The following is a 10,089-nucleotide window of genomic DNA, read 5'->3' on the forward strand; positions in this document are numbered from 1 at the left end:
AATAACAAAATAACCATAAATGTAGTGGCTTAATACAAATTTATTATCTTACAATTCTATAGTCAGAAGTTTTAAATGGGTCTTATTGGGTTATGATCAAAGTGTCAGCAGGACTGTGTTCCTATTTAGAGGTTCTAGGGAAGAATCCATTTCCTTGTTTTTTCCAGCTTTTAGAGGGTGCCTGCATTCCTTGGCTCATGACCCCTTTTCTCCATCTTCTAAGACAGCAAGGTTGCATCTCTCTGACAATTCTTCTGTAGTCACATCTATATGAGGACTCATGTGATTTGATTGGAATCACCCAGTTAATCCAGGATAATCTCTCCATGTAAAATTGCTTAATCACATGTGCTTTAATCACATCTACAAAGTTTGTTTTTGCCATGTAAGGTAACATATTTACAGGTTCTAGGAATTAGGAAATGGACATCTTTGGGAGGCCATTATTCTGCCTACCACTATATATTTATACTATATCTATATCTGTATCTATATCATATCTATCTGTCTATTTAGATCTATACACACACATACATATAGATATACATACAGCTTTATATTTATATATACATTTCTTTACATTTAACAACTGATAATGAGCACTTTTTATAACATTGAATATTATTTGAAAATATACTTTTTAATGACTACATTGTGCCCAATTATATGGATTATAATATACTATTCTATTAATTCCCTTATTTTAACATTAATATTATTTTAATAAAAAATCTGCAAGGATATCATTTTATATATGTCTTTGAGTCTCTCATTATTTCTTCAGGAATTACTTGATCAAATGTGTCAAATGTTTCACTCATTTTGACGCTAAAGCTAATTTTCAAATCACTTTCCTGAAAAGATTTATCAATATGGGATCTCACCAGTTAGAATGAGTATATCCATTTCCTCATACTTTTACCAACACATTACACGATTTACAAACAAACAAAAATCTCTGTCCATTTTGTGTGTGAAACTTCCAGTCTTTCTGTTATCAACAGCTGCTTTTAAAAGTTTGCTCAGACGTTATGTAACTACAGGTTGCTATTGGCCTGATCCATAGATTCATGAAAGCAAAGCTGCAACTCCCAGAGATGAAGGGGAGCTGATTTTTAGCCTTAGAGGAGTCAACCAATTCACACCGAAGATCTTCCTGTTAAATCTACTAGACGCGTTTCCCACCTCTTCTGTCCTTATTTCAGCGAGTTGTAAGACATTTGTAAATATGAAGGTAGGACTTTATGAGGTTTGTTGTATTTAGCAATTGTTTAATGAAGGATAATTCAGGTTTGGGCAGAGAAAGAACTTTCTGTTTAGAAAATTGAGTTGGACCTGTGTTACATTTTGGGATGGTTATTCCTGGATTAAAAAAAAGAAAGAAAGAAAAGCAGTGTATTGAGAAATGTGAATTCAGAAAGATGGAGTAATGAATATTTACTTAACATCTTTGTGTGAGTCAGCATTCTAATAAGAAATGGCACACTCAAAGGGCAACTGTAGAGAGACTGATAGGGAGTATTTACAAAGGTGTGAACAGGGTTAAGGGAACTAACAAGGGACAGTGAATTGTCCTGAGACTAACAACTGTAGGAAGTGATTACCACTTTAGACTTGATGGGACAAGGGGAGAAAATCGTGCTACTGAAAACTGGAAAGGAGATTCATAATGAGAGGGTCACCTGATAGGAACTTCCAAATCACAGCCTGGGAGAGAGGGAGTAGGTATCTTTAATAACATAGTTGTTTCCATCTGATTTTCTCTTTAGTACCATGTGGTTCAGAAAAGAAATCAGCAAACTATGGTCTATGGTCCAAATTTGGCCTACTACCTGTTTTTATTTGGCCTGTAAATTAAAAATGGTTTTTACATTTTAAAATGGTTGGAAAAAACCCCAGAATATATTGTGGCACATGAAAACTTCATAAACTTCAAATTGTAGAGTCCATAAATAAATTTTTATTGGAACATAGCCACCCATGATCATTCATTTATGTATTGTCTAATGAGGCTGCCTTCACACTACAATGGAAGATTTGAGTGGTAGTGGCAGATTGAATGGCACACAAAGCCTAAAATATTTACTATCTGGCCTTTCTAAGAAAAAAGTTTGCTGACACCTGGTTTAAAACCACAGAATCAGTCATTTAACAAATAATAAATGCTTTTTACGGAGCAGAACTCAGGAAGCACCTTAGTCCTATGGTTTTCAAGTTTCCTTTCATTTGTTGAACCCCCTCTTCAAGTGAAATATTACCTATCCCTCAAGTTAATATAGATAAAAATGGAGCTGCTCTGATTGGTCTGTACTAGGGAGAGGTGTCCAAGAGTCTCACATGACTGGCTTTCTCCTTGATCTTCCCTCTTGCTTTCTCTCATGGCAGTTCTTGAGGTACTCATTGCTTTATAGGTATGTGAAATCAAAGGTTTCCATGGAACATCATTTGAAAATTACTGGTCCTTTTCATCCCTTTATTTTTACAGAGCAAGAGAAAGACCCAGAGAAATTAAGTGATTTACCCAAGATGATCCAGTGGTATGGCGGAGACTGTCACCCAAGTACATGTATTTGAGTGTGTATGGGGCAGAGTGGTCCTGATATCCACACAAATAAAATTTATGAACAGTGTCAGCCTTCTCTGTAGATGAAGTTTCTTCTGACCAAAGTTAATATAGACTGTCAATACTGGAAGTGCAGTTACAGGTCATCTAGTTCAAAGTTTCCATTGCATAGAAGAGAAAATATAAGGATAAAGTAATCTTGTCAAGATAAACCAGAGAGTTGCTGAAAAAGCTAGAATTTTGGCTTCCATTTCAGTGGCATTTGCTTTAAATCAGGCTGTCTTCTACCTCACTCTAGGTATGTTTATCTTTGAAGGCAAGTTGTCAGCTTAAATTCTCTTTCAAAATATGAATAAGCAGAGAAGTAACATATTAACATTTCATTTAATAGAAATCACCAAGTTTTTATCATCTTTGGTATAGCATCAGGTGACTTGGTAAGGGATTGTCCAGAAGGCGAGAATTAGCAAGCTGCTTAGTTAGTCAGAAGCTTGCATTACATGTAAGGTTATGAACTAAGAATGTTTAAGCCAGATCTTAATTACTCAGGAATAACTCTCCAGACTTCTGACAAGCCATACCACAACTTCTTTCTGCTGCTTAACTTCTGGGTATCTTTCTGATACTTTGATAGCTGCTTGATGTATGGTAAAAGCATTGGTGGGAGAGATTATAATAATTGGCTCAGTACATGTCTTGTTGCCATCTGTGGAGGTATATTTCCTCCATTAGCATGGTCACTGAAGAAAGGGCTATTTGGTGCTTTTCCAAGGAGACACATGCTATGGGTAATTTAAAGATTGTCTTTGCCAATAATCCTCTTTGCAGCACAGAACTGAGGATGTTTACTGGTCGTAGAGATCTAGGTGCATTTTTCTATATCCTGAGAGTTATGTTGACTTTGAGCAACAAGATTTCTTAATGTTAACAAACAGGTTAATTTCTTCTTCTTAAAGGATCAGAATAACCACTCCAATTTTGTCAGAACTGTTGGGACTCCCTGATTTTAGAACTCAGGAATTGCATTGTTTCCAACTATTCTGGAGCTGGCCTTGAACTGTTGCCAAGTGGCTGCTGGTTGGTCATGTGGCCTTTACTGGAATAGTAGGTACTTTGATCAACCTGGCAAGTTTCTTTTCTGAAGATGCTGAAAAGATTACCAGGAAAATGCCTACTGCATGACTGGGTGGTATGTTGTCTCTTGATTCAGAAAGATTTCTATTGGATATATGCCGAGAGAGGGTCAGATGTCCTGGAGGCTGCATTATGGATCCAGAGAACTTTTCAGTTTCTTGTAAGAAGGGTTGGATGGCCTGTCCTCCAACTCTAGCAATCATGTTGGGACTGAAAACTTGGTTCATGGAAATTCAGGAGGAACGATGTTCATCTTGGTGTAACTTAGCTTATTCGCAGTGGAGTGAGCTGTTTGGGAAACTTCCTGGGGGAGAGATAATTTCCTTTTTCTCTTGAGATCACTGGATCTTCAATGGAAAGTTTTTGCCTGTTATATACTCTTGGTAATATGATAATGCAGTCCAACTGTTTACATACTTTTTATTCTGTGCTGTGACAGTTGTCTTTCTTAATCAGTAGTTTTACATAATTAAAAACATCATAAACCTAAAATTAGAGATAAGTTAAGACAGACTTGTGTTCACTTTGGAGAACATCTGGCTATCTTTGAACCATCACCTGACTTCTCCTGAGTTAAGCAGCAGCCCAACTTGATTCTCCTCTGTCTGCAATTAGACTATCAAAGCCTCTATTTTTTTTTTTTTTTGCATTACGCGGGCCTCTCACTGTTGTGGCCTCTCCCGTTGCGGAGTACAGGCTCCAGACGTGCAGGCTCAGCGGCCATGGCTCACGGGCCCAGCCGCTCCGCGGCATGTGGGATCCTCCCAGACCGGGGCACGAACCCGCGTCCCCCGCATCGGCAGGCGGACTCCCAACTACTGGGCCACCAGGGAGGCCCCACACAGCCTCTATTTATTCAGCTATGTCTGGAACTAAATTCACCATCTGAATTCTATTCTTCATGATTAGGGTGATCAGACATGCTGGTTTGCCTGAGGACTGTTTTAATTTATACCTGTTGTTCTAGTGTAGTTATTAATAGCTGCCACACTTACCCTAAAAATGTCTCAGTTCGAATGATAAAAAGTATGTGGTTATCCTCTGACCATGACCAAGTAACCAAATTTTGAATATCCCCCATATGTCAAGTACTGAGCTGGCTGAAGCTCTATGGGGCCACTTTATAACAAAACACTCTGTTGATTCTGGTCATCCTTTTCTTCAATGCATGGCAGAGGGGAGCAAAGAATGACAAGTTGACAAGTTGCAGAGTCACTGGCAGAAACTTTACTACTCATTAGATTTTTAGATAATTTTCACTGCCTTGGAACAGGGTAATTCATGAAATCTCTTTTTCTTTTCTAATATTGTTTACATCCTGAAGTGCAACTTTGGTTTCCGAGGCTTGTATTGAGAAGGAGTCTCCTGATCATCTCATATATCTTTCAGACATGACATCAGAGAACCACTTTCCTGCCTATTTCACTCCCAGTACTTCCTCACTCCAGGTTTCTGATGTTCTTTTTTCATTTTGAAAACTCCTTGGACAAGCCATGAGGCTAATGTCCTACAACACTTTAGAGATTCTCTTTAGGAGAAGCATTCTCAAAAACAACAAAACTAGCCTGGAGGAAGATGGCGGAAGAGTAAGACGCGGAGATCACCTTCCTCCCCACAGATACATCAGAAATTCATCTACACGTGGATCAACTCCTACAGAAGACCTACTGAACGCTGACAGAAGACCTCAGACCCCCCAAAAGGCAAGAAACTCCCTACATACCTGGGTAGGACGAAAGAAAAAAGAATAAACAGAGACAAAAGGATAGGGACGGGACCTGCACCGGTGGGAGGGTGCCGTGAAGGAGGAAAGGTTTCCACACACTAGAAGCCCCTTCGCGGGCGGAGACTGCAGGTGGCCGAGGGGGAAAGCTTCGGAGTAGCGGAGGAGAGCACAGCCACAGGGGTGTGGAGGGCAAAGCAGAGAGATTCCGGCACAGAGGATCGGTGCCCTCAGGCACACACCAGCCCGAGAGGCTTGTCTGCTCGGCCGCCGGGGCGGGCGGGGCTGGGAGCTGAGGCTCGGGTATCGGCTTTCAGTTGGAGCGCAGGGAGAGGACTGGGGCTGGCGGCAGGAAGAGAGCCTGAAGGGGTTAGTGCACCACGGCTAGCCCGGAGGGAGTCCGGGGAAAAAGTCTAGAGCTGCCGAAGAGGCAAGAGACTTTTTCTTCCCTTTTGTTTCCTGGTGTGCGAGGAGAGGGCATTAAGAGAGCTGCTTAAAGAAGCACCAGAGACGGGCGCGAGCCGCGGCTAAAGGCGCGGACCCCGGAGATGGGCGTGGGACGCTGGGGCTGCTGCTGCCGCCGCCACAAGGCCTGTGTGCAAGCGCAGGTCACTGTCCACCCCCGCTTCCGGGGAGCCTGTGCACCCCGCCACTGCCGAGGTCCCGGGACCCAGGGACGGCTTTCCCGGGAAAGCGCACGGAGCGCCTCGGTCTGGTGCAATGTCACACCGGCCTCTGCCGCCGCAGGCCTGCCCCACGCTGCGCGCCCCTCCCTCCCCTCTGCCTGAGTGAGCCAGAGCCCCCCGAATCAGAGGCTCCATTAAACCCGTCCTGTCTGAGCGAAGAACAGACGCCCTAGGGCGACCTGCGCGAAGAGGCGGGGCCAGGTCCAAGGCTGAGACCCGGGAGCTGTGAGAGCAGAGAAGAGACAGGGAAATCTCTCTGTGCAGCCTCGGAGACAGTGAATTAAAGCTCCACGGTCCACTTGATGTGCCCTGCGTCTGTGGAGTGCATGAATGGACAGCGAATCACCCCAAATTGAGGAAGTGGACTTTGAGGACAAGATTTAAGACTTTCCCCCCTTTTCCTCTTTCTACAACGAATTATCCCAAATTGAGGAGGTGGACTTGGAGAGCAAGATTTCAGACTTTTCGCCCTTTTCCTCTTTTTACAACGAATTATCCCAAATTGAGGAGGTGGACTTGGAGAGCAAGATTTTTGATTTTTCCCCCTGCTCTCTTTTTGTGAATGTGTATGTACACCAAAAACAACGGGAAATACGAATCTGCAGCCTGCAAAAAGGAGACCCCAAATACAGTAAGATAAGCAAAATGAGAAGACAGAAAAACACACAGCAGGTGAAGGAGGAAGATAAAAACCTACCAGACCTAACAAATGAAGAGGTAATAGGCAGTCTACCTGAAAAAGAATTCAGAATAATGATAGTAAAGATGATCCAAGATTCTATTTCCAAGATCCAAAATCTTGGAAATAGAATAGACAAAATGCAAGAAACAGTTAACAAGGACCTAGAAGAACTAAAGATGAATCAAGCATCGATTAAAAACACAATAAATGAAATGAAAAATACTCTAGATGGGATCAATAGCAGAATAACTGAGGCAAAAGAACGGATAAGTGAGGTGGAAGATAAAATAGTGGAAATAACTGCTGCAGAGCAAAATAAAGAAAAAAGAATGAAAAGAACAGAGGACAGTCTCAGGGACCTCTGGGACAACATTAAACGCACCAACATTCGAATTATAGGGGTTCCAGAAGAAGAAGAGAAAAAGAAAGGGACTGAGAAAATATTTGAAGAGATTATAGTTGAAAACTTCCCTAATATGGGAAAGGAAATAGTTAATCAAGTCCAGGAGTCACAGAGAGTCCCATACAGAATAAATCCAAGGAGAAATACGCCAAGACACATATTAATCAAACTGTCAAAAATTAAACACAAAGAAATCATATTAGAAGCAGCAAGGGAAAAACAACAAATAACACACAAGGGAATCCCCATCAGGTTAACAGCTGATCTCTCAGCAGAAACTCTACAAGCCAGAAGGGAGTGGCAGGACATAATTAAAGTGATGAAGGAGAAAAACCTGCAACCAAGATTACTCTACCCAGCAAGGATCTCATTCAGATTTGATGGAGAAACTAAAAGCTTTACAGACAAGCAAAAGCTGAGAGAGTTCAGCACCACCAAACCAGCTTTACAACAAATGCTAAAGGAACTTCTCTAGGCAAGAAAGACAACAGAAGGAATATACCTACTATAATGAACCCAAAGCAATTAAGGAAATGGGAATAGGAACATACATATCAATAATTACCTTAAATGTAAATGGAATAAATGCTCCCACCAAAAGACACAGATTGGCTGAATGGATACAAAAACAAGACCCATATATATGCTGTCTAAAAGAGACCCACTTCAGACCTAGAGACACATACAGATTAACAGTAAGGGGATGGAAAAAGATATTCCATGCAAATGGAAATCAAAAGAAAGCTGGAGTAGCAATTCTTATATAAGACAAAATAGACTTTAAAATAAAGGTTATTAGAAGAGACAAAGAAGGACACTACATAATGATCAAGGGATCAATCCAAGAAGAAGATATAACAATTGTAAATATTTATGCACCCAACATAGGAGCACCTCAATACATAAGGAAAATACTAACAGCCATAAAAGGGGAAATCGACAGTAACACACTCATAGTAGGGGACATTAACACCCCACTTTCACCAATGGACAGATCATCCAAAATGAAAATAAATAGAGAAACACAAGCTTTAAATGATACATTAAACAAGATGGACTTAATTGAGATTTATAGGACATTCCATCCAAAAACAACAGAATACACATTTTCTCAAGTGCTCATGGAACATTCTCCAGGATAGATCATATCTTGGGTCACAAATCAAGCCTTGGTAAATTTAAGAATATTGAAATGGTATCAAGTATCTTTTCCGACCACAATGCTATGAGACTAGACATCAATTACAGGAAAAGATCTGTAAAAAATACAAACACATGGAGGCGAAACAATACACTACTCAATAACGAAGTGATCACTGAAGAAATCAAAGAGGAAATTAAAAAATACCTAGAAACAAATGACAATGGAAACAGGATGACCCAAAACCTATGGGACGCAGCAAAAACAGTTCTAAGGGGGAAGTTTATAGAATTACAATCCCACCTTAAGAAAAAGGAAACATCTCGAGTAAACAACCTGACCCTTCACCTAAAGCAATTAGAGAAAGAAGAACAAAAAACCCTCAAAGTTAGCAGAAGGAAAGAAATCATAAAGATCAGATCAGAAATAAATGAAAAAGAAATGAAGGAAATGATAGCAAAGATCAATAAAACTAAAAGCTGGTTCTTTGAGAAGATAAACAAAATTGACAAACCACTAGCCAGACTCATCAAGAAAAAAAGGGAGAAGACTCAAATCAATAGAATTAGAAATGAAAAAGGAGAGGAGAAGTAACAACTGACACTGCAGAAATGCAAAAGGTCATGAGAGATTACTACAAGAAACTGTATGCCAATAAATGGAAAACCTGGAAGAAATGGAGAAATTCTTAGCAATGCACAACCTGCCCAGACTGAATCAGGAAGAAATAGAATATATGAATAGACCAATCACAAGCACTGAAATTGAAACTGTGATTAAAAATCTTCCAACAAACAAAAGCCCAGGACCAGATGGCTTCACAGGCGAATTCTATCAGACATTTAGAGAAGAGCTAACACCCATCCTTCTCAAACTCTTCCAAACCATTTCAGAGGGAGGAACACTCCCAAACTCATTCTACGAGGCCACCATCACCTTGATACCAAAACCAGGCAAGGATGTCACAAAGAAAGAAAACTACAGGCCAATATCACTGATGAACATAGATGCAAAAATCCTCAACAAAATACTAGCAAACAGAATCCAACAGCATATTAAAAGGATCATACACCATGATCAAGTGGGGTTTATTCCAGGAATGCAAGGATTCTTCAATATATGCAAATCAATCAATGTGATACACCATATTAACAAGTTGAAGGAGAAAAACCATATGATCATCTCAATAGACGCAGAGAAAGCTTTTGACAAAATTCAACACCCATTTATGATAAAAACCCTGCAGAAAGTAGGCATAGAGGGAACTTTCCTCAACATAATAAAGGCCATATATGACAAACCCACAGCCAACATTGTCCTCAATGGTGAAAAACTGAAACCATTTCCACTAAGATCAGCAACAAGACAAGGCTGCCCACTCTCACCACTCTTATTCAACCTAGTTTTGGAAGTTTTAGCCATAGCAATCAGAGAAGAAAAGGAAATAAAAGAAATCCAAATTGGAAAAGAAGAAGAAAAGCTGTTACTGTTTGCAGATGACATGATACTCTACATAGAGAATCCTAAATATGCTACCAGAAAAGTACTAGAGCTAATCAATGAATTTGGTAAAGTAGCAGGATACAAAATTAATGCACAGAAATCTCTGGCATTCCTGTACACTAATGATGAAAAATCTGAAAATGAAATAAAGAAAACGCTCCCATTTACCCTTGCAACAAAAAGAATAAAATATGTAGGAATAAACCTACGTAAGGAGACAAAAGACCTGTGTGCAGAAAATTATAAGACACTGA

Source organism: Mesoplodon bidens (genome assembly GCF_964165515.1).
Source record: "Mesoplodon bidens genome assembly, chromosome: X".
Taxonomy (NCBI): domain Eukaryota; kingdom Metazoa; phylum Chordata; class Mammalia; order Artiodactyla; family Ziphiidae; genus Mesoplodon; species Mesoplodon bidens.